At 42.6% G+C, this 21835-nt stretch overlaps 1 protein-coding gene across 2 annotated transcripts in view; it reads right to left on the bottom strand.

Moving 5' to 3' along the window:
* The window catches only part of Tnc (tenascin C), an 84606-nt gene extending 67438 nt beyond the window's left edge, over nucleotides 1-17168 (bottom strand). For both annotated transcript variants that reach the window (XM_057784148.1, XM_057784147.1), the window contains exon 1: nucleotides 16996-17168. The gene's annotated coding sequence lies outside the window, so the exon portion shown is untranslated. The remainder of the gene's footprint in view (nucleotides 1-16995) is intronic.
* Nucleotides 17169-21835: the final 4667 nt, after the last annotated feature.

Genomic DNA, 21835 nt, shown 5'->3' with positions numbered 1-21835 from the left:
ACAACAGATGGCGACCACAACCAATCACAATTAGTAGTTGTTGAGTCCAGTCCTAATGGCTCTATCTACAAAACTTTCCCACATATAAGATTCAGGGAACATTACAGTAGAGGGGTAAAAAGATTGTGAGAGCCAGAGGAGAGAGGAGTTTGCTGTGAGATTGTGTCTTCTAGTGACATCAGAAGTTAGAGCCATAAACTCACCAACATGACTAACCAAATGTGAGCTGAATGGAGATAGCACCAATGACCACAAAAAAGAGGACAAGGAAAGCCCAGGAGGCCTCAACCCTACACACAGGCTGAGGAATGCTGGGAATGAGAGAGGTGATCCTCTCTAGGGAAGAATGCACCGATTGGTTGTCCAGTGCCAAAAGGCCAGCCCTGAAAACATACATGTAAGCAGTATTTTGCAGACTGAACAGGCTGTGTTTAGGAATGTGTGGACTGAACAGGCTGTGTTTAGGAATGTGTGGACTGAACAGGCTGTGTTTAGGAATGTGTGTGTGTGTGTGTGTGTATCAACATACATGTATGCAATAACAGTGAAAAAAAGCCATGAATTTGAAGGAGAGTAGGGAGGGGTATATGGGAAGACTTGAAGGGAGAAAGGGGTAGGGATAAATATTGTAATTATAGTCTCAAAAACAAAATACAAATAATAAAAATAAGGAAGTACATATGAAAAGTTCTCGTTAATGCTTAGCTGAAGTCCATTTTAATGGTCTCCAGAGATAAATATCAGGGAAAGAAACTGGGAGGGCTAACATGCTAAGAACTTTCTAGAATTCTTGATTCTGTATGACTTTATCCCATCCCCCATCCATCCTTATCAAATATCTACCATGTTCCATGCCCCGAGTTAAGCATTAGTGATATGACTGGAGCCCACACAAATGTGCTGCCTATGATGAGAAAGTTTAAAGTCTGCTCTTGAACAGTGACAAGTGTAACTGACTTAAACCCATGCATTGCTGTTTTAAACGGTTATGATACTCTCAAGCACCACTATAAACTGGGAACATGCTGCATGGGCCTGGGTCAACAGAAAGAGCAGGTATGATGAGATTCTTTCCAGCGACAATTTCTTCTTATTCGCTGTGGGCTTCACAGTGTGCAGGACACTGGGGAAGAGGGACAGAGTAAGGAGCTGTGTCCTGTTCTCAGAGCTCATTGTGGAAATTAGAATATGCACGAACACGGGTAGAGACAGTACCAGTGTCTGGGAAAGAGTTAAGGAAGGAAGTAGTGCTCTTGACTAAGGAGCTTATGGAGGGCTAACTAGAAAAGGAAAGGTGTAGTGAACCAAATACTGCGGAGGCTTTGGAAATCAGGAAGAAGTATACCAATGACAATAGAAGTACAAAAGATTATCATGTTTTAGCTTTTGACTGTATTTTTCCAGAACATGAGCTGAGGCTTTTGAATACACAATTTCAAATTCTTTCCAAATCACAAAGTAAAACTTTTATACTCATTTTGCAATGGAGGCATTAATTTATGTCACATGCAAACTGGGTTGGCACTAAGGAGTGAAGGTATGACCCCAAGCCCCTTGGAGTTCTTCACCTTTCATACCCTTAGCCCTGGAGACCAGACAAGGGACTTAGTGTGTGAGAGCAGCCGCTGCTCTGCTGACCTGACTTACCAACAGCAGGCTGAAGGGGAGTCGGTGAAATCCCTGTGGTCAGAGCCTGACGGTGCTGCTGCTCAGTGAAGCAAGCTGATGGCGACCCTTGAGATGCGGCTGAATCTAACTTATTTTTAGAGAGGGCTCCTGGTGTCTCGAAGACTTCTAGAAAGCCCACTTCCCCCACTTTTGGACAGACTTAATCTGTTCTTCAAGTGAAACTAAAATAACCTCCATTACTGGAAGTTGGCTGTCTTCCGTCCTGCCGTCTGGGCTGAGTAGTACTATTTTAGAAAAGATTTTGATGTCTATTTTATTTTTATTTACGCTGATTTAGTTACACTTTGCCTATATAGAGTTAGACTATATAGACACTTTGGTTCAGTGAAGGCAAGGGCCATCATATGAAAAATCCAGTTCTGTATATCCAACACCAAAGATTGTACCTAGAGCACAGTGAACCCCAGTTTTAGAAGTCTCTAGGTTGTAATGATCTGTGAACTGTTGCTAATTTGGCAATAGTTCTGTCTAACCAGATTTAGCTTTCTACTTTAGATGCAAGCAAAATGGCCAATATCAAATACAAAGAGACTCAAATATTATACTGACTTTTCCTTTCATAAAGGATTTGGATGAATCCCTGGTGGTATTTTGTGGCTCCTCCTACTCCTTGAAAAGAAGTTTCAGTACTAACCAAATTAAATCCCCAAATTTTAATCCATAAAATATTTCCATCTAGGCACAAAAATGAGATTCATATTTGTGGTTTAGTATACCTACGAACAGCCCAGATGAGACATGACTAGAGCCATTGATGACTCAGACCACAAGCTACCTTGCTATGGTCTGGTTTCAATTTTTGAAATAAAATTTCTGCAGAGCAGTAGTTTTCTGTTTTGTGCTTCTTGCCTAGACATAAAAGAAAATAAGTGGGTCTGATTGAATGGCAATACTATAGATTCTTATAAAATTCTGGAAAAGCATTTCAAAAACAAATTTGAATTTATTTTTCCTGGAACAATAGACTCTTCTATTTTCTGTTTCCACCAGATTTTTTTTTTAAAATGCAGTTGGCTCTTTCCCAGGTCTCAAATACTTGAGCCAGGGGTAAAAAGTTAAAGCTATTTATTCAGGAGACACAGGTCATTAAGTGCAACTCAGGAAGAGGGTAGTGTGGACACATGCGCTCATTATTTGGCATTTGGGAAGTAGAATGTTTAGAAACATTCTCTGAAATGGTAGTCCTGGTATCTGAATGAATGGAATTCTGCTGGACTGGGGTCTGCTGTCAGATGGAGCCAGAGAGAATCACTGACAATTACCAAACCCAGGAAGCATCAAGGTCAACCAGCCTCGACACACTTTGAGAGCAGCAGACTCTCAAAGTAAAAATAGGTCTCTAAGATTGGTAGCAAGAAACCAGACGCCATGGAAAACTAAGTCCACTCCAGTAATTAATTAGTGTGGTCCTAGAAAAGGCATGCAGACACACAGAGTCTCCTTTTCCTCTCTCAAAATGGGATCACCTAAAAGCTACAATAATAGCAGCAGCACTGATTGGAAACATCTGTGCTTCCTGTGCCCTATACGGGCTATTCCACTGGTTCCACGCTATGATCCCTGATATAGTTTCCTTTACTTTTTGCTCCTCGAGGATAAGAAAACTGAGGCCACCTAGCTAGAAAAAAGGGCAGCACAGAGTTAGATCCAGGTGAAGTGACTCACCAATCAGGGGAAGCTTCTTAACCTTCAGTTTTCTTGCAGCAATCTAGTGATGTCAAAGGATGGTTTGCATGACTAAGTTCAAAGGACTAACTTCAAAAGAATCCAGGGTTTGGCTCTCCTCAAAAATACTATTGACAGTGGAAAAAGTCTTCCTGAAGCTGCATGGGAGCCGGAAAAATAGAGATAAGTGTAAGCTAAGGCTTAGGCTTTCCAAACACAGGAGCATGTTTCCTAACATGTAATCTGTGGCATGCGAGAGGTATTGCTGCTAAGCAAAAGGTATTTCCTAGTTAATCTTGTTTGGAAAAGGCTATTTTTAAAGCCAAAGCTATTTTAAAGCAAACAAATTACGCATCTTTCTTTACTTCAGGATTTTCCAGAGACTTTTATGTGTTTGTGGAAACCTCCACGAAGATTCTTTATAGCGTGTTTCCCAAACACACTTGCTTCTTTTGTGTTTGAAGTACGTCACAGGATTGGGTTTGATGGCACACAAGGGAGGCAAGTCCTGGGACAGAGCAAACCTAGAGCGTCGCTCTCTTCAGAACCTCATACGTTAGCTAGAAATGATGGTCTACCTGGTCAGGATGAAAGATTGCAAGCAACTAAAGTGGAACAAATCACTATTATTTATTTGGTGCTTGGTCCTTTCCAAATACATCATGATCCAAGCTTAGGCAGTCTGGGAACATTGTTCATATTTTCCTGCTCTCAGAAGCTCAGGCTTGAGACTGTCCAGGAGTTATCAGGTCAGTGCTACTCGAATCAGAATCAAGGGCACCGTCTCATGATGCCAAAGTTTAGCTTCCTTTTGTTCTACTATGTTATTTTTTTGAAAGAAGATTTATTGTTTGCTCTAAGGTATTAATATTTAAATAATATATATTGGAGGCACACTCAGTTTCATTAAGTGAATGCACTTGTTAGGGCCACAGAAAGGAAGAATGAAGTTGTGAAACTGGGGTACCCATGGTGGTTTCATTTACTGTTTATTCAAGGAGAGGGCACAAAGCCAAGTGAACTAAAATGTCGAAATCTCCGGCAGATTTCTAGAGCTGCTGAGAGCAGTCTGGCCTGCTTCAGTTGGTCCAGAGAGAAGTTTAATAAATGAGAGGATGATCAAGTGGGAAGCACCAGAGAGGGGAGCTTCAAAATCAGCTCCTAGCACTCAAGAGGCAGTAGGATCTCTGAGTTTGAGGCCAGCCTAGTCTATAAAATGAGTTCCGGTACAGCCAGAGTTGTTACACAGAGAAACTCTTTCTCAAAAAACAAACAAAAAACAAAAGCAAACCAAACAACCAAACTAACCAACCAAACAAGCAACAAAAGCAACAGAACAGCAAGAAAGAATTTTTTTTCTGAGAGTAAAAAATTTTAGATTAAGGTTGTTAATTTGACACAGTCCTGAGTTACCTAGGAAGAAAATCTCAGTGAGAGACTTTATAGATGAGGTTGTGGGTTTGTGTTTGTTCATTTGATTATGTTAATTGAGACGAAATATCTGCCCATCATGGGTTATGTCATTCCCTAGTTAGAGTATCCTGGATTGCAAAAGAGCACAGAAAGTGATATGAACACAGACATGCATACCTAGATCCAGTTCCCTTCTTTTGACCTCGAATGTAATGTAACCAACTGCTTTGACTTTCCTAAAATGATGATTTCAGAATTGTGAACAAAATAAATCCTTTTATCATTATGTTGCCTGTTTAGAAGTCAAGCTAACACTTGGTGTAGCTCAATAACTGGTCTGTGAAACAGAAGCAGTTTTTGAAGCCCTCCTTATGGTTCTCAGTATGAAAGTTCAACTACATTGTGCCACACTGGGGTAGCTCCTCAAACACTTTTCTTTAGTTATTAAAAATATGTAAATTTGGTTTGAGCTGCTCAGTAAGGAAAACTATGAAGAGTAAAAAAGAATTCCTTTACCTTCTACTTCCCAGATGATTAGCAACTGTCTGATGATTGTCCGTGTGGAAACCCTGGACCGTTTGACCTCTGCCTTTCTCTCTGAGCTCTGACTGGTGCTCCTACTTTGCATGCTTCTTCTTTGGAGGACACTGAAGCCAAGGTGCACTGTTTGCAAGTGGTTATTAGCTCCTGGGTATGTGTTGGCAAGTTCCCTTTGGCCTAGACAGGGTTCCAGAATCTTCTGAGGTCTGGCTGTGATTACTGAGTACCTTAGCCAGAAAGAGTTGCTAATTGGGATGACACTCTACATGTTTCTGCCTCTCCAGTTATATTTCCTGACCCGGGCATGCCTGTTTTGGCTCAAGTGATTTGTTTGGCTTTTCACTGTCAATTTAGATGTATGTGTACAAATTTAACATTCCTTTAAGAGTATGTGGAGCCTGGTACTCTGGTGTAGAGTTTTCCAGATTATGTCCAACACATTTTAAGACATATGTTATATGGAAAAGGGTATCAGAGCTCCCATCAGTTTAGAAATCAATGTCCCTCAAAATGTTGCTCTAAGGAGCTTCCTAGTCTCTTCCATCCTGTGTAGGCTCAGCCGTAAATCTTAATCTATGTACTAGTATGTGGGCATTCCCAATACACACAATCTACTGATGCTTTATCCTTAAAACTTCAAAGTTTCCAGGAAAGCGCATTTCAATTGATTCCACACTGCCTAATACACAAAATTTTATCATAGAGGATCACATAGAATAGGATACCTCTATAATGAATTATAGGTTGTTGCCTTATTGTTTTTGCTACTGTGTTGTCAGCATTTAGCACTACAATGAAATGACTGCATGAGCCCTAAATTTCCAGGATGTTATCAAGTGTTTCTCAAGCTCACTGGTCACAGAACACTCTTTAAGTGACTCTCATAAGAATCTATTTCACAGGACACAATTTGAGAACTGCTTACCCAGTGGGGTCTTAGCACCAAGAACTGCCTCAAAAACAGTGTCAACCACCATGACCATGACCATTTATTTATGTCACATGCCAGTTTCTTTGATAAGTAATATAAGGCATAATACAGTTAATAACTGCCATGACCTTCTGAAATAGGTGCTGTTATATTGTGCCATATATATAGTTTGATATATATTGGGAAAGTGAAACTTAGAGCCGTTATTTAAAAAAGTTTGCAGAGCAAACACAAGTATTTTGAACTCAGAGCCTTCAGATGCCAAAGCCACACTCTTAATCATGATTCATCACTTCGCACGGGTTGTGATTTTCTCCATGTCCAAAGACAAGGAAATCTTTGTCCTTATCTCTTCCCCAAGACCATCTATTCCTCCCACTAGTTGCTGTTTGATTCATACTATTACAAAAGCCTCTCTGACTCAGTCTCAAAGCCCTGGACAGATGCCCTCTGTCCTTGGTACTGGCTTTTCCTAAACCCTAAGTAATGACAGCACTTATTTTTGGGACTAGTTTTGGAAGTAAAGACAATCCTTGAAGTCTGTGTCCTGACAAGATTTCCTGTCTCAGAACTGGCATGGCTTCTTGAAGGCATAAAGTATCTTATCATCCTGGGTAGTTGTGAGCCCAGAAAACGAACCTTGTAAATAACCTCTAATTCTAATTTTTCTAAATGAGCCTCATATGAAATGGGATTTTTGAGTCTTAGGAATAAGAACTTTTGTCAGGTATTTAAGGTCAGCTTTAAGTCATGTTGAGTTGTAGGTGAACCAGGACAAAATCTCCTCCTAAGAACTCTGCCTTGCTGGAAGGGTTGGTCTGTGGGATAGATAGAGCAGTTTGATACACGGGGTACTGGAAAAGGTCAGATTGTGCAAAGGAGATGGGGAGGAACATCTACGTATCTGGAGGAGGTGGCATTTGAACTAACAATTGAAGAAGAAGTCGAGTTAGGTCTTATATAAAATGCAAGTTTATGTAAGAAAAAATATATATCGTGGTTGGGTGTGCAAAGTATGGTGATGGCTGAGGCACAAAGTCTGTTTGGAGGTGAATCATGGGAAACCTTGAATGTCAATTCAGGGTGTTAATTTTCTTTGTAGAAAAGAACTACTTGGGAGCCGGGCGGTGGTGGCGCACGCCTTTAATCCCAGCACTCGGGAGGCAGAGGCAGGCAGATCTCTGGGAGTTCGAGGCCAGCCTGGTCTACAAGAGCTAGTTCCGGGACGGGCACCAAAGCTACAGAGAAACCCTGTCTTAAAAAACCAAAAAAAAAAAAAAAAAAACCAAAAAAAGAAAGAACTACTTGGGAATGTTTGGGCATAGATATTCCAACCTTTATAATCCTAAATAGTGACTCAGATGGAAGGGGAATGCATGTGTCACGGGGCCTAGGTAGGAATTCGTTGCACTGACCCATTTATAAATGACCCATTATAAATCTTATAAGATGCTGAGAATTGAGTATGGAGGTCTCTGATGGAGGGTATGTGGTGGGGCAGTGAAGTGCTTGGCTTATGCTAATTACTTTTTCATCGATTTGGTCAAAATTCCAAACAGAAACAACTTAAGAGATGAAGAGTTCGTCTTGATTCACTGTTTCAGAGAGTTTCAGGCCATCAGGACAGAGACTATCTCTCCTTAAGTAATAGACAACAATAAAAGATCGAGCATTCCTCAAGAGACTTTTTCACCTATTTCCTGTCAATTTGACTGAATCTGGAATCAACTAAAACTCAAGCTCCTGGGTATTCCTGTGAAGAATTTTCTTAGATTATCTGAAGAAGGAAGACATCCCTGCCCCTGTTATGTCTGACATCAGTACCTTCTGGTGGCAGCCCACATGGAAGGTCATGGGAGAAAAAACTGGGCTTTTTGTCTGCTTGTCCTCTCTCTTTCTGGTACATACACCCATTTTGATCCAAAGCATTCCTTTACCAATAGTAGAATCAGCTTCTCCGAGATTCCAACACAGACCAAGGTCCGGCAGTTCTCCAGGAATGCTCTAAACCTTCAGTACCAGATAGGCTGCTGAGATATCCACTCTTACAAACTCAAACTACTGGGGTCTCAGCCCCTCTAGTGAGACAGTCATTGCTGGACCTCTCAGACCACATCCTGTAAACCAATATAACAAATCTCTTTTTGATATTTAATCAGTTCTGTTCTTTCAGAGAACTTTGATAGATTTGAAATTATTGTCCTGTAAAATTCTAGTTTTTGAAGGAAATCTGGGATACTTAAATGATCTATGATAACTACCTCAAAAATGGCTGAAAAGTTAAGACACAACTCACCTTAGTGGTTGTCACAATTACTTATTGCCCGTTAACAGAAAGGAAGGTTGGATGAATGAATTTGTCATCTATAATGAGATGCAGGGGATGGTGACACTGGATAGTTAGAGGCTGCAGCAGGCTGACTCAAAACACACTGCGCTGACCCTGCCCCCCAAAACAGACTGTGCTGATCCTGCCTCCCAAAACAGACTGCACTTATTCTGCCCCCCAAAACAGACTGCACTTATCCTGCCCCCCAAAACAGACTGCATTGATCCTGCCCCTAAAAACAGACTGCACTTATCCTGCCCCCCAAAACAGACTGCGCTGATCCTGCCTCCCAAAACAGACTGCACTTATCCTGCCCCCCAAAACAGACTGCACTTATCCTGCCCCCAAAACAGACTGCACTGATCCTGCCTTCCAAAACAGACTGCACTTATCCTGCCCCCCAAAACAGACTGCACTGATCCTGCCCCTAAAAACAGACTGCACTTATCCTGCCTCCCAAAACAGACTGCACTTATCCTGCTCCCCAAACAGACTGCACTGATCCTGCCCCTAAAAACAGACTGCACTTATCCTGCCTCCCAAAACAGACTGCACTTATCCTGCCCCCCAAACAGACTGCACTGATCCTGCCTCCCAAAACAAACTGCACTGATCCTGCCCCCCAAAACAGACCGTGCTGATCCTGCCTCCCAAAACAGACTGCGCTGATCCTGCCCCAAACAAACTACACTGATTCTGTCCCCCAAAACAGACTGCACTGCTCCTGCTCCCCAAAACAAACTGCACTGATCCTGCCCTCCAAGGCCTCATGCTTGTAGAACTGCCTTTCCTTGCGGTACAGCCTAACCATTTCCTTTCAGCTGAAACTAAACGGCTAAACAGTCATCTCCATTTATAAAAGACTGTGTTCTCTCTTCTTCCTCTTCCTCCTGCTCTTCCTCATCCTGCGCCTCCTCTGCCTGTTTCTCCTCCTCCTCTTTCTTCCTCTTCTATCACTGGCTTGGGTGAGATAGATGGCTTTGTTGAAGTGTCCCATGTGAGAAGAAATTAAGAGAGCATGGAACTGAAACATGCAGTCTAGAAACTATGAGGAGTAGAAGCCAGACAATAAATGCAGTCTGGAATCTAACCATCCCTAGTCAAACCTTAAGATATGATACAAACTCAGGCCAAAAGCTCAGCTCAGCTGTGCTCTCATTCTAGAGCTACAGAAATCATAAGATAATTACTTCTGTTTTTATTTAAAAATTCTTAATTTTACACACTAACCCCACTTCCCCCTCCTTCACCTTCTCCACCTTCCATCTCCTAGCATTCTAACCCCTATCTACTCCTCAGAGGAGGTAAGGCTTCCCTTGGGAGTCAACAAAGTCTGGTATGCCAAGTTGAGATAGGACTAAGCCCCTCCCCGTTGTATCAAGGCTGAGCAAGGTATCCTATCATAGGGAATGGGTTCCAAAAAGCCAGTTCATGCACTGAAGATAAGTCCTGGTCCCACTGCCAGGGCCCCCCCAACAAATCACATATCTGTCACCCACATTCAGAGGGTTAAGTTTGGTTCCAAGCAGTCCACAGCTCATGAGCTCCCACTAGCTCGGATAAACTCTCTCTGTGGTTTTTCTAATCATTATTTTGACCCCCTTGCTCATATGATCCTTCCTCCCTCTCTTCGGCTAAGCTCCAGGACACTAAGAGCAGCAATTAGTAAATGTGGCCTCCTGAGACTGAAAAGCTTCTGTAAGGCAAAGAACACAGTCAATAAGACAAAATGGCAGCCTACAGAAAGGGAAAAGATCCTCACCAGCCCCATATTTGACAGAGGGCTGATCTTCAAAATATACAAAGAACTCAAGAAATTAGACACCAAAATACCAAATAATCCAATTAAAAATGACATACAGACTGAAACAAAGAATTCCCAACAGATGCATCTCAAATGACCAAAAGACATTTAAGGAATTTCTGTGTTTTTTTTTTTTTTTTTAATGACAACTGATTTGTGGTGAGTGAATAAGTAATAGGGCCATTAGCTCACTCCACACACTGTTTGGAGAATAAAACAGTTCATCTTTTGTAAGAGAATGTGTTAACAGCAGAGTTTTATATTCTAAGAAAAAATTCAGAAGACCCAATATTCTTCCCTGACCCAGTGCCACCTGGCATGACATCTTAGAAAAAACTCTCTCTCCTCCATGAATCAGTTTCATCATCTTTAAAATAATATGTCAAATTAGGTCAGCAATTTGTACAAACATTCTCCTTCTCCCCCTCCTCCTCTTTCTTCTTTTTGTGCTAGAGAAACCTTTCACCAAATTGTGTCTCATGGAAATTTCATGCAGAAAACGGATAAATGTACTTGAAATATGGTTGGATGTGATCCTTTGCCGTACCTCCCCACCTTTCCATGGTATTGTCTGAATCACCCCAGGGTCTCTAGGGACCCGAGCTGTAAGCTCCAGCCTCTTCAGCTTGGCATTCTGTAAATTCTAGCAAAAGTAACCTATCTGCAAGAGCACTGTCTTGTGACATTTCTGCATCCTACCACTTCTGTATGATGTCAGTGGCCCCTGCCCACTGCTGGAGCTTTTCTGGCTTCATGTCCTCCACAGCCGGCAGACTCCCTCTGCTATGTCAAAGCACCTTTGTAGTTAACTTCAGACTTCTACCTCCCTGGGTGGCTTTATTATCCACTATACAGGTTTCTATTTTTTAAATATTATCATTTCATAGACTGGTGCTTACATTTAGTGTTTGCAAGGGTCTCTGACTGGCAAATGATTCAGCAGGGCACAGAGCTGTCTCCTTCCAGTCACAGTATGTTGCCTCTGCAGGTGACATGCTCTCCTGACACCATGCTTGTATCTGTAACCTAAACGTTTTGAACAGAACTAATGTTTTCCCCACAGTCTATAGTTTCTTCCATTTTGTATAACCCATTGAGTGTTATCTTAACTCTCCTACACATGTACTGGGTGATAAAATTTGACTCTCCCCTTACACAGTATCCACAGACGTGTCTAAAGTCCCTCATCCATAATTCACTCACCAATCTAAGCATCTAATCTAAGTAGTTAGATAAAACTACTTCTGTAAAAATGCAAGTATAAACTACAGAGATGAATTTGCTGCTCTTTCAGAGGAGCTGAGTTCAGTTTCCAGACTTTAAGCAGTAATGTTCACAATGCCTGTGACTTCAGTTCCAGAGATCTGATACCTTCTTCTGACCTCCAAGGGAAACTGTCCCCTTGTGCACCTACCCTGATGGATACACACACACGCACACACACACACACACATAATTAAAAATAAAATAAATCTTAAAAATGTAAATATTTATCTAGCAAATAGCCAGCTGTTTCTAAGATGCTTTGTTATCAGGAAACTTGGATTAATTCCTTAGAATCTGTGCAGCACAGTGAGAGAAACACTGGGAAGGAGCTCTGAATGCCTTTACTTTCTGCTTTGTGCACCTAACAAGCCTCGGTTTACCTTCCTGCAAAGTCTTCTATATATGCTAGGAGTGCATGAGGTGATCTGCATAGAATTATTTCATCAATGTATCATGCTGTGAAGACCTGTCCTGCTCGTAGGGAAACTTTGTAAATCATGAAGCAGACTTGTGAAAGAGCTGAACACACACCTTTAGAAGCCAACCCCTGTTGTGTTGGGAATAGCATGGCCCTTCATAGACATTACATTCTGAGGGTCTGATGAGCGCAGAAGGCACATAGACTCTGGAGATAGTGAACTCCCTAAGACAGGAGGAGCTCAAGCATGGTGCCTGGTGTAGCTTGCTTACCCCAATGACCATTGCCAGCTTCTAGACACATGGAAATGAGTTTGGGTTGAGGTCCTCCCTATCATTTGTCTTCATGGTAGTGAGTGAGTTACTTAAACTGATGCAGCCCAGATTCACACCATTTGAACTGAGGAGTCCCAGTGATATTGAAAACAATAGGAAGTGCTAAAATGTCACAGTATTGGAAGACTATAGGGCAAAATTTCAAATGCTGGCTAATTTTGACCATTAACTTGATAAGTACTTGAAAACTGGTCTAGAAACAAACCTCTGGCATACCTGAGAGTCAGTTTCTAGATCAGGTTTGTTGAAATGGGAAGACCCATGCTATGTGAGCATGGCACCATCCTATTGACTGAGGTTCCTGCACTTAGTGCATAGGGAAAAGCTCAGTTGAACATCAGGTTTGCTCACTCTCTTCTTCCTGAGCATGGATGCAGTGTGACCAACCAGCTCCGGCTTCTACCACTATGCTTTCCCTACCATGATGTACTGTGTCCCTGAAAACTGTAAGCCAAATAAACCATTCCTTCTCAACTTGCTTTCTGACAGATATTTGTTGCTGTGACAATGAACGAAGTAACTAATTTAGTTAGTTTCCCAATTATCCCTCATTCGTTTCTGTCACAGACATGTTGGAACATCTTTAGAGCTGTTAGCAGAAGCTACCTTCCCTCCTTTGGGGTAGGAAGTGACCGTTGGCTGATTCTGAGACAAGAAATCTACTTGCTGGCCGCATGAAACAAATTGTCTCTTGGCATTATGTTCAAGGAAGGTTAAAGGACCAGTCAAAGCTATTTGAGTTATAGTGCCCACATTTCATAACTTGAGAACGTCGGGAAATTTCAAACATCTGAGATGGCTTGGAATGAAATAATATTAAAAAAAATTCGACTCAAAAGTAGAGTGAAAATACAGATGGAAAGGATTTTCCATTCACAACCTACTTTCAGCGTAGGCATTTTGTTCCATAGAGGAGGGTCAAAGACGGCAATGAAAGCCCTGAACTCTAGGTGGCTCTTCAGGTCTAGGAAGTATGTATAGCAGAGGGGAAGGAAACAGAACAAAGATTACTAGATTTAATGGCACAACTTAGCAAAAGTCTGGCCACCAGGGCTAGAATCAGGATACTATGCAGTGGTCTCTCCTCCACACAAAGTCGTAGAGTGTGTGCAGATTTTATAGTAGGCACGGCCACCAGTGTGCTTTTTGTTGGGGAGAAGTAGAGTTTGCAGGCCTCTAGGCTCACTATACTTTAAGGGGGTTTTCCTTCTTGGAACGGGGATTCCATTTAATGTTTCCCACATGTTGGAGGTGTTCAGTCTGGTCTGGGATGGGATTCAAGGGGATTCCCAACTATCTTCCCACAGGGAGAGGTACTTGAATCACAACCACCTCTCTGAGGCTTTGGCAGAATCTGTAACTTGGAGCCTATAACTGCTCCCCCACTGTCCTGGGGTTCATCCTCAGACGCCGGGTGTAGCCCTTTCCCCTCCACAGCAGCCTCTTTCAAGCTACACATTCAGCTCAACAAAGCCTTAGAAGATTCAGGTACGGTTCTCTTCTATTCTCCCACCCTAAAGTCCCATCTCCACAGTCTGGGAAAGTGTGTGCTGACTTTTCTAACAGGCATGTCACTAGAAATGACATGCCTGCTACCTCTCGCTCCCTCCCCTTCCCCCTCTCTGTCTCTTAGCTGAAACTTGAAAGTTTCTGTTTCTAGGCAGTGAAGTGAGTTGCTCCACCACCAGCTAACCTTTCCTGTGCACATGAAAAATGATAGCTGCAGGGCTCTTCTGTGAAATCAAGAGACTCTGATGCCAGCTGGAGTCTTCTGTACTATTTTGGCCATTTCCCAAAGGACACCATGTAGGGTTCTGCACTTGGTTAGCCAAGCCTGACATCAGGAGGCAGTGTGGCACAAGAGACGAAATAGTGGGGTTTTACTTGGAAAGTTTGGGTTTGCAGCCAATTCTGACTCTTTTATGGAATGACCCGGGCTGAGCCACTCAGTTTCCTTGAGCCTTAATTTCTCCTTCCATTAAATGGAGTTTTTAATTCATAATTCCTAGTAGTTGAGAATTAGGTGAGTCATCATACATAGCCTTCCCATCACACATGTCTCATGTTGTTAGCCCTGACTGCAGCCAGTTTATGTCTGTGTTTGATCGTCAAAGAGGAACTGTACATTGAGAGCCAACTAAATATTTGTATCTCAAGTTCTTTTCAAACGGAAAGAGCCTCTGAATGGAGAAGCCTTTGTGTTTTGTGAAAGCTGGGGATATTATTCCATCAGAAACTCCAGTTTGTAAGTTCATGGAATTGCAGGCAAACAGACTAAGAGGTGTTTTTAGTTCATTGTGAACACTAGAAAGGGTAGGATTTGGGGGGAATGTTTTTCATTCTGTCAGCTTGCGTTCCCTTTCCAATTTCTATTCTTGTTATATGATCAGGCAATTGCTGTATTTATGGGTGGCCACAGTCTGCCTGCAGGAGCATACTTAGTTACAAGGGAAGTACTTTCCTTCTGAGGGCTACGCAAGAAGCTGACACATTGAAAAGGAACACAGCAGAGGCACAATACGCCTCGGAGTAGAGACGTGGGCTTAGATTCTGGCCCCATCACTTGAGTTCTAAGACCCAATCTCTATGCACTCAGAGTCTCTTTGTCTCATAAGTACATCCATGCTTCAGAGACATGTTGTGGCCTTTTGGTGCCATGGTGCCCAAGGGGGCATCAGGAGCCTGTAGTTTACACACTGGGCTAACTGTATGCTGGCAATGTCCATCACTGACATTGATTAACATAAGCGGCTTTCTTCTGCCTCTAAAATTCCTGTCTCCTCTTTCACTTGGGGACCCATCCTTACTCCCGTAGCTGCTGGAGTTCAGAGCTCCAACCTGAAAGAGCACTGCCTGGCTGTGAGATCCGGAGCTGTGTGCCCTGTTGTTTGTAATCTGGTGAAATGTTTCAGGGCATGGAAACAATGCAGTAAGGTTTGGACCCTTTAACCTCACATCGGCCCAAGTGGCCTCGTGTTTACCTGTCAGAAACCTGCAATATTCTCCAAATTCTATTAGTAAATATTTCCATTGTTAAACTTGACATACATTTTTAGAACATTAATCTTGAAGCTGTCTGTGAACTGATAATCAGATAAACAGAAACCCCTCCAAGAGCCAGCCTGTCTATACCAGGTGAGTGCCACAGAGCCTAGGAGAGGCAATTCCTCACCTGCATTGTGTGATGACAAAGCTCATGGCTAGAAACTTTGTTACCTCTTGAGACAAGTTAAGGAGGGTCTTGGAGCACGAAGATGGGCATTTGAAAGAAGCAGGGGCAACCCAGAGAATATTCACACTCTGCACCCCCTTCTTTGCCCAGATGTGGTTCCTTTTTTTTGGCATGCACAAGGCCAAGGCCCACGGCATCCCGTACTCAGACAGGAGTGCTTCCTATCACTTTATTTAGGCTGAACAAACCTCTCCCCAGTCCCCATGTGGCCTGCTCTATCTTAGGATGAGGGGCCAGGGTGGGGAACAGCTTTCATTTCTAAGATGCTCATGGGGAAGCTCTAAAAAGTAAGGGAAAAGAGGTCCACAAAAGCATTAAAAAGAAACGTTCAACCTTAAAGAGAGCGCCCTGTCCAGCTCGCCCTCTGACACAGAGCAGTTTCCAAAAATCTCTAGCCACACAGCACCCCATAGCTATACATGAGCCTGTAACGCCCACAGACTTTCTGGAGTCAAAACTCCACATTCACATCCAGCCCCAGGTTGCCACCTTTTCTCCTAACTGTGCCAACACAACTTCTTCCTTCTAGAATACCTGCCGGGCTAGCAGGCACTCTCAGATTTGGCAAGATAAAACGATAAAACTTAGGGGGTAGGGATAAGCAGAAAGACTCCAGAACAGGGAAGGTGGCCTCTCATGTCTTGGGAAGATGTTAAGTGGGGGTTCTGGCTCTGAAGAGTGAGGAGAGAGCCTGATGGGGAGCAGCATGGGATCTGGATAGCCCTGTAGCCTCTAACCGTGCCAAGGCCCCACCTGAGGCCGGAGAATCAGGAGCCTCCCTCTGCAGATTAGCACCTTGCTCCAAGTCTTTTCTTGTAGCCTGTAGGTTGTTCATCTGTGCTTAGAACTCATAGCCTCACTTTGGTATCCCAACGCTAATTTTTTCCACAGAGTGGACATCGTGAGAACCAAATTGGGGTGGTGGGGGGGGGTTAGCTGAAAACTGTGTAGTACTGAGATTGTTTAAATATACAATTGTGTTCTCTGTCATTCAACCTCGTGGCTGTGAGCAAATGCCACTTTCAAACTGTTTTTCTAACACTCAATAGGGGAAACATCCACAGGTAAGAATCAACTAGGTAAAGGGTTAAGAGAAAATGTCTCACTTTTCCAACAAAAAAGGCAGAGACAAAAACGTTACCAAAAAGTTTCTCTGAGTAGTGACTTTTGACAGATCAACACCAAATACAATAGAAGAGGAAGGCAAGCAAGAAATAACTAGGATACATCGGATCACATGCAGCGAAACACTCCGTTACGGGGGTGGAAACAGAACACTAGTTTTAAAGAGTTATAAACCCACACCTCACTGGGTACCAGGAATGCCAAGGGCACATCAGGAAGACCCTGAGTGATGGGGTCAACAGACTCACCTTTTCCAGGTCGGAGAAATCTAGATCTCTGGGCGCACAGGCTCCCTGAAGAAGTACCTGGGCTGAGACCGTGGCAAGTTCCCACGGGCGCAGTCACTAGCCTCTCCCCAGCCACTGTCTTTGTGCCTACCAGAGGCTGGGATGTGTGTCTGCGCGGGAGAGGCGTGCGACAGTAGGCAGGCTGTGGCCAGAGCAGCCAGCTTTGCCTGGCTTTTATAGGGAGCTCCTTCCTCTGTAATGGGACGCCTCGCCTCCAGACATCCTTTCCGACTTTTTTTTTTTTTTCTTTTCAGTTTGCGAGTTAAAGGAACAGCCCTCCCAGCGGAACCGGGTTAGCTCATGAGAGACGCACTCACTCCAGGCAGCCAGCCAGCTAACAGACCATTTGCATACAATTTATAGTGAAAAAAAAAAAAAAGAGTAGGAATTCCAGCTCCCTCCGCCTCCGCAGAATAGCTGTTAGAGAAGTGTGATTTTTGCCTTGCTCCACAAACAAGTATTCTAATTGTGAAACAGAAGCCTCTGGAGCTGAGCAAGAGGGAATGGGATCCTGGCTCTGCTCCTGGACTCCAGCAAGCTGGAAACCCGACCTGGGTTCCCTTAGGCTCCGGGCAGCAGCTGCGGGGTGGCACCTCAGAGAAAGCCCAAAGGTTGAGTCCAGTTCCTGGAAAGAGGAGGTAGAGGGCTGTGCAAGCCCAAGGCAGTTCAGGTTTCTCTTGGCCCCAGGAGATAACTCAAGATCAGTTCTCAGCAGCTGGGGACCATGTTAGAAGCTTGGAGGAGTGGGCTTTTCTGAAGTGGGAGCCAGCCATGCCCAGATGCCTAGAGGAATCATTATTCGGATCCCAGCGTCCTGTCCTGCAGGAACCACTTTTTGCCACTTATCCAAGTGCTAAGTGCCTTCTACTTAGCAGGGTCTCTTGAGTGTGGCTTCTGAGCTCCCAGTGCCCATAGATGCTCAATCCAGACATTTTTCTTTTAAAAAAGAATCACTAATACTTTTCAAACGGTAACAACTTTGTCTTTAAGGTCGAAGATTGCTTCTAACCTTCCCTGGGCTTGCTGTTCAGCAAGTTAGAAGAGTATCCACAGGACACATGGAGGCATTCGAGGGAGAGAGAAGCTGCCCTCATGGGTTTGGTTATGACAGTGCTTGTAGCCTGCAGTTTAGAGAAGTAGTTTAATGTCATTGGTGGTCTCTGCCTAAAACGGATTGTCAACTCGTGGCTCTATGACCCACTACTGACCAGAAATAGTGAGTGATGATACTTAAATAGGAGATTGTCACACATTAGCACAGACACCACTGCCATGTTGAACTATGAAAATGCATTTCTTTGTTCTGTAATTTAGAAGAGACTTCTATTTTAATTAAGAATTAGTAATGGAGGTTTCAAGCATCTGCTTACCTGTAATATTGTTTGATGGCACCCTTCAGCCTTCATCATAGCAGTTGGTCTCAATTTCTCCAGTGGAAAAAAGGCAAATCAAGATTAGACTCTCCCTGTGTTAGCATTGACTCCAGGATTCTAGAACTTTTTGAAAAAGCGACCCACTCACCCTCCACCCGCAGACAGAAAGAAAGCACATAAATCATTATGTCCTAAATAATGTGAACTTTTGAATTCATTTGAACTTTCGAACCATTTTGGCTAATTCAAATTTTGGTTGTTTAGGGAGTTTTTTCATTCTGTATCTCAGCCAAAACTTATTTCAGTAGCATGTGCCTGTCTTTTCACCAGCAGTGAATGCTTCTGTGCTTCTGGACTTTGCTAAGTGGACCCAGGGCTACATCTTCTCAGTTAGCAAATAAAGTTCTGGAAGTGTATTATGCCATGTGTCCTATGAGCTATGTTCATACAAATACATACTCAATTTATTTGTAATTAATAACATATATTTGAACAAGGTATTTAAATAAGTTGAGAGAGTCTCCTAAAAAATCCCTGGGTGATTAATAGGGCTTCTTCTCAGAATGTTTCAGTTCCCAGGTCCCTGGCTCCCAATAATTCTTACTGTTCTATAATCAATCATTGATTCACAGCGACTACAATAGGAAAACAAAGTGAAATGTGACCAGACTCATTCTGAGGAAGGAAACAGCCAGTAACCCTGACACATAAGAATACAACCATCAGCTGCCACAGAGGTGTATCACCATAACATAGACACATCGTTAGTGCAGTCTACTTGCAAAATGTATTTTCAGCTGGATGTGGGGGCTCACTCTTTAGTAAATCTGGCATTTGAGAGGTCTAAGCAAGAGAATCACCATGAGTCTGAGGTCAGCCTGGGTTACAGAGTGAAACCTTTTCTTAAAGACAAACAAACAGAACCAACCCAACAAAACTAACAACAAACTGAAACAAGAAACCCTTTCCCTACCAACGAAAATAATTTTCTCCAAAAAACTATGAGAAAAGCTATACCTTAGCCTCGAAGTGAGGAAGACACAGACTAGGCTTTGTTCTGTCCGCTTGGGTCATTTTTAATTCTGCATATGGTGATTTTACCAAGTGATGTTTGTACTTTGATATTCAGCCCTCTAATGCCTTTCCTATCGTCCTCAAATATCCCTGCTATTTCTCCTTTGAGTTGTTTTTTCTCTCTCCTCATTTACATATTCCACTTAGCATGGTAATCTCCAGTTCCACCCATTTTCCTGTAAATGACACAGTTTTATTCTGCTTTTTGACTAAATAAAACTCCACTGGGCCTTTTCATTTTCTCATCTGTTGATGCCACTTAGATGGACGGTGACTAGTTCTGTCAGCACTGTGGCTATTCCAATATTTCAGTATCTCCACAGTAAGCTGACTCTGATGTGTGCCTAATTCCATGTGGATCATATGGCAGTCCTAGTTTCAGTTCACGGGTGACCCTCCCCAGCACACACTTGCTGTGGGACAATGGCCTTGCACCCTGTAAATAAAATGGATTGACCAGTAGCCAGGCAGGAAGCATAGGTGGGGTGACAAGAACAGGAGAATTCTGGGAGGAGGAAAGGGTCAGTCTGCAGTTGACATTCAGACACAGAAGAAGCAAGATGAGAATGCCTTGCTGATAAAAGGTACCAAGCCACATGGCTAACACAGGCAAGAATTATGGGCTACTATAAGTTAATAAGAAGCCTGAGCTAATAGGCCAACCAGTTTATAATTAATGTAGACCTCTGTGGTTTGTGTGTGTGTGTGTGTGTGACTGAATGGCTGCAGAAACCTCTGTCAACACACATTGATTTCCATTGTTATTGGACAATTGAATTCACATTACCACTAGGTATATGATACTCTTGTCAGTATTGTTAGGTTTTGTTTTCTCAAGATAGCCATTCTGACTGGGTTCAGATGAATTCTCAGAGCAGTGTGGATGTTTGTTTTCCTGACAGTGAAGGAAGCTAAACAGTTCCAATATATTTATTGCTACTTCTTTGGGGAACTATGTGTTTAACTCCTTTTCTCATTTCTGGTATGGAAAGTTCTTCTGTATGCGTTGCTTTTATTGGATAATGAATAAATAAACTACTTTTACCTACGACAGGGCAAAACAGAGCTAGGTGGGTAAAACTAAACTGAATGCTAGGAAAAAGAAGGCAGAGTCAGGAGAAGCCATGAAGCTGCCACCAAAGACAGAAATGCTGAAACCTTGCTAGTAAGCCACAGCCATGTGGTGATACACAGATGAATAGAAATGGGTTAATTCAAGATGTAAAAGTTATCTAGAAATATGCATAAGCTAATAGGCCAAGAAGTGATTTAATTAATACATTTTCTGTGTGATTATTTCAGGTCTGGGAAGTTGAAAATGAATAGGTACTCTCTGGCTACAGATTGGTGTGCCAACATGGGACTGAATAAATCTATGTAAAACATGAGAAAACTTGAAAGGGAATCCTACACACAAAGGAACAGAGTTAAGCATGGCCTTTTTTGGTAGCAGCATTTTCTTGGGTGGGCTCTGTTTGTTAGAAGCTAGCAGGGGCATGATTTCTTTAAGAGAGGTCTTCCTGATTTAGTAGTTAAAAAAAAAAACAAAAACCTGTAAGGTATTGAATCAGCTGAAACAGCGGCTTTCTGGTCCATGCTGCCAGCACAAACTCTGCCTCTTTCAGGAGGATGAGCACTTGAATAGGGTTTGTGAGCAGTGTGCTGCAAGTTACTTGGTGGCAGCATGGGCCAACTGGTTGCCAGCATGAACATGGCTCCTACCTGGCAGTCTCAGAGGCAGTGAACATATCTCTGCTATGTTGGACTGGGCAGAGCCAAAAGACAGAGCAATCTTAGATCTAGTAATGTAGCTTAAAATTTTAAGAAGCATCCTGGACAAAAAAGGATTTCGGATACACAATAGCACAGATTCAGGCATAAAAGACCTCTAAATGACACATAGTATGTTGAAAAAGTGTATATAGGTTTGAGAGAGAGAAGAAAAAGAGGAAAGAGATGGTAAATGTAATGTAATATAAAAGAGTACAGTCATAAATTAAAGGAGTAAGAAAAAATACATAATAAACTTGTAGAAAAAGTAATAGAGTAAGAAAAATAGGCCACATAAAGATGGAATATTCACAGAGAGTCTGGATTATGCATATTATTGTATTTTCTTTAAATTATTTCACTGTCGAGGAGCTAAGTACAGAGAGAAATTTTATTGTATGGGCTGCTAAGCTAAACCAACCTATATATTTTAAAGGTATCATAACTTCAGAATTTGAGTCCAGACTAATGTTTGATTAACAAAGACTCCCCAAAAGGTCACTATGGACACCCCAAAAATTACTTCACCCACCAGAAAGCAGGAGGCAGTTTGGAGAGAACTATGCCCTCATTCCCAAATATTG

The sequence above is a fragment of the Chionomys nivalis genome, chromosome 11, assembly GCF_950005125.1.
Source record: "Chionomys nivalis chromosome 11, mChiNiv1.1, whole genome shotgun sequence".
Classification (NCBI taxonomy): Eukaryota; Metazoa; Chordata; class Mammalia; order Rodentia; family Cricetidae; genus Chionomys; species Chionomys nivalis.
The sequence above is the reverse complement of the archived record's forward strand: the minus strand, read 5'-3'. Positions and strand labels throughout refer to the sequence as shown.